The sequence below is a fragment of the Acomys minous genome (assembly GCF_964271855.1).
Source record: "Acomys minous genome assembly, chromosome: 3".
NCBI lineage: Eukaryota > Metazoa > Chordata > Mammalia > Rodentia > Muridae > Acomys > Acomys minous.
In genome coordinates, this window is record NC_140485.1 from 94,535,436 (window position 1) to 94,539,447 (window position 4,012).

The following is a 4,012-nucleotide window of genomic DNA, read 5'->3' on the forward strand; positions in this document are numbered from 1 at the left end:
TTACAAAGAATAAAAATATATTGAATTTAAGTAAATGCTGCCTGATTTCTTTCCCGCCTCCCTGGTTTACTCTTTCCCACTAGCTACAAGGTGGCGGCGGCCCTAGCTAGTGTAAAACCAAAGCTCGGAGTCCTCCGGCACAGAGCAGAAAGAACTTAGCTACAAAGGCAATTTCTTTCTTTTTTTTTTTTAACAGTGAATCCCATTTGTAAAATGATGAATAAAGAAATAAAACATAAGATTCCCATTCTCTACGACTCTCAGATGTAACTGCATCTGTTAGGAAAATTGCTGTGTGAGGTAGAAAAAGGCCGATGAGCAGTCTTCCTTCTCTGACCAGGAGCTTGCAACCACTATACTAGTGAGTAAAGTGGGGAGAAAGCCATAGGAGCTGTCCCCAGGACATCTGGGGGGGGGGGAGACTAGGGGGGTACGGCCCTTCTGCTGGACACCAGGTGTGAACTGCATGGACTTGTGGGTGGCAGGCTGAGCAAGAGTTCTTGGCTGAAATGACTTTGCAGATAGGAGACATGAATGTTCAACCATCCACGGCCTGTCTGCTGGCTCTACCGAGACCGGAAGTCCGTCTGAATGGGCAGCACACAGTGGCAGAAGATTTGCCTGTTGCACACACGGCTCTGGGTTCTGGACCCAGGACCGTACAAGAACAAAACTAAGTTTGGAGGGACATTCCTCCAACTCTGTTTATACTTCACAACTTAAATGTCCTTCAACAGAAAGTAGACATTCTGTGGTGGATAGCGAATGGCTAGGTCCCCTGTTTCAGTGGGGTTGGGGGGTACCCCTGTTTCAGTGGGGTTGGGGGGTACCCCTGTTTCAGTGGGGTTGGGGGGTACCCCTGTTTCAGTGGGGTTGGGGGGGTACCCCTGTTTCAGTGGGGTTGGGGGGTACCCATGTTTCAGTGGGGTTGGGGGGTACCCCTGTTTCAGTGGGGTTGGGGGGTACCCCTGTTTCAGTGGGGTTGGGGGGGTACCCCTGTTTCAGTGGGGTTGGGGGGGTACCCCTGTTTCAGTGGGGTTGGGGGGTACCCCTGTTTCAGTGGGGTTGGGGGGTACCCCTGTTTCAGTGGGGTTGGGGGGTACCCCTGTTTCAGTGGGGTTGGGGGGTATCCCTGTTGCAGTGGGGTTGGGGGGGTACCCCTGTTTCAGTGGGGTGGGAGTGGGGGTACATCAGGATCCTGGAGGATGGAAAAATGAATTTGCTTGCAATCGATGTGACTTGGTATCACTTATATAGTTTTGCAACCTACAGACCAGATACTCCTTGCTGCCATTTAAATGTTAGAGTGAGCATTTCACGCAGGCACGAGCAGGTATAAATACTAACTCCTTGTAGACAGAGGTCAGACCTGGGGTGACGGGTCCAGGGTTGTTCATCCAATGCATCAGTCAGGTTTTGCTCCGTCGCTCCTGGGTAACAATTCCCAAAGCACAGATAAATCGAAGGTTCCACCTCTGTCCTCAGATGTAAGTGATACGTCTAAAACAAAATAACCTTCTCGAATTTTGAAAACCCACCTGTCAAACGAGCACACTGCGGTTTTGTGGGCTTGATTTGAGCTGGGGTTGTTGTTGTTTGTTTGAGACACAAGGCTTTGCTGTGTAGCCATGAAAGTCACAATCCTCCTGCCTCTGCCTCCCCGCCTACAGGGTTTGCAGGCATGTGCCACCATTCACTGAAAGCACAGAGGGTTGGGCCTGGGGCTCCGTTCATAGTGTGCTTAGCCTAGAATGTGTGAAGGCCCGAGTTTGGTTCCCAGCGTCACAGAAATGGTTCCGCACGTGTATGGTCTGGGCACAGGGGAGGTGCAGGCAGGAGGGGAGCAGGGCCCGGGCTGGGCTATGGGAAAAGAACCTGTTTCAGGAACGAAAAGTACGTAAAGAAGGCCAACTTCCCATCCCGAGGCTGTCCCTTCCAGGCGCTGCCCTCTGCTGCTGCTGCTGCTGCTGTTTCAGTTGGGGACTCTTGCAAAAGCCGATGGCCTGAGTTGAGAGTCTCATTTGTAACAGCAAACCAAGGCATCCCAGTGAGCACCGGGGTTCTGTGGCTTGGCACATGAATTTTGTTCCCTGTTAAGGTCATTGAGAACCCTTGAGTAGGTTACAATAGGTTCCAGTTGTACCAGGTAGCATTCCGGTTCAATTAGTCACCCCTCACCCCACCTGGGAGGGAACGCCTCCCCGTGAGGTTGGAATTGACCACGGGTCTAGCTTTGGCCAATGGCTCAAGATTCTTAATTATTTCACTGATAGCTCAAGGTTTCTAAACAAATTTAGAATACCATGACTTGAACCCATTAGCCAGAGACATGCCCCATGACTGTCTTCCTCCGTCTCTGTTTCTTTGTTTTCAAGAGGGACTTCCTACCTAGCCCAAGCTAGCCTCAAACTTCTAATCCTCCTCCTAACTCACCTTTTAAAAATTATTATTATTATTATTTACTTATTTATTTATTGGTTTTTTTTTAAGACAGGGTTTCTCTGTGTAGCCTTGATTGTCCTGGGCTTGCTTTTGTAGACCAGGCTGGCCTCAAACTCACAGCGATCCGCCTGCCTCTGCCTCCTGAGTGCTGGGATTAAAAGTGTGTGTCACTACCGCCCGACCTTTAAAATTTTTTAAATTTAAATTTAATTTTATTTTTGGTTCTTTCTCACCTTCTCGAAGCTGGGGTTATAGGCCTGTCCTGTCATGCCTAGTTATTTTATTTTATTTTATTTTATTTTATTTTATTTTATTTTTAATTAAAATGGAACCATCTACTTTCCCCTTGTGTCTGACTGTCCCGTGGCTACACACCTGGTTGGATATTATCCCAGTGTAGCTGCTTTGGTGGCTTAGGTTTCTATTGCTGTGATAAGACACTATCACCACAAGCAACTTGGGAAGAAGGAAGTCAAGGCAGGAACTGCAGCAGAGGCCATGAAGGAACCATACTTGTGGTACCCAGGACCACCTGCCCAGCCCTGGCACCTCCCACAGTGACTGGGCCCTTCCACATCAGTAACCAATCAGGAAAAGGCCCCACAGCCCATCTGGTGGGGGTGTTTTCTAAGTTGAGTTTCCCTCTTCCCAGACGATGGCAGCTTGTGTCAAGCTGACATAAAATAGCAAGCATACTGGGAATGTCACATTATGGATGGTTCCCTGGCTGCCTCTTTGGTGAGTGATAGCTTCTCACTACACCAAACTACACTGCAGAGAACTGAACTTCTAGAAATACTTTTTTTGTGTGGCCTTGTAGGGGTATTTCTGTAGGGTGAAGTCTTTCGTGGTGTTTCTGGGTCAAAGACCATATGCATTTTTAATTCCGATGGGAACAGCCAAATGGCTCTCCCAAAGGGTTGCATCAATTTGCACTCCTGCCAAGAGGGTCTGAGAGGCCCCATTTCACTGCTCAGAATTTAAAAGTGCTTAATCAGACAAAGGCTTGATGAACACTTCAGAGGCTGTTAGAAAAAAATGCAGAAAATGCATATGTTCCTCATCATTAATATGCTTCCCATATGACGCTCCGGGTAAGTAGGTCCCGCCCGACCCCCACGGTCAGAGCTGCGCTGCGAGGCCACTTCTGTGAACCCGAGAAAGTTTCACATGTCACACGGAAGGTCGGGAAGAGAGTGGATGCATGGAGACGAAGAAGCAATTTAGCTGATGTCCTCTACAGTTTAAGGTTTCGCTAAGTAAGCCAAGCTATCTGAGGCTGGAGTGTCACTCCGTGTAAAATACACGCCCACAAGTCGCTGGGCTCCGCCCACAGCACTGCAATTAAAAACAACCAACCCGGGAACAGGTTCTCATTTTAAAAAATCACTTCTGAAATTAATTTCCTTTCCCTCTCTCTCTCTCTCTCTCTCTCTCTCTCTCTCTCTCTCTCTCTCTCTCTCTCTCTCACACACACACACACACACACACACACACACACACACACACACAACCCCCACCACCACCCCGCCCTCGCCCTGGGGGAGGGAGGAAGAAAGGATGGAATTAC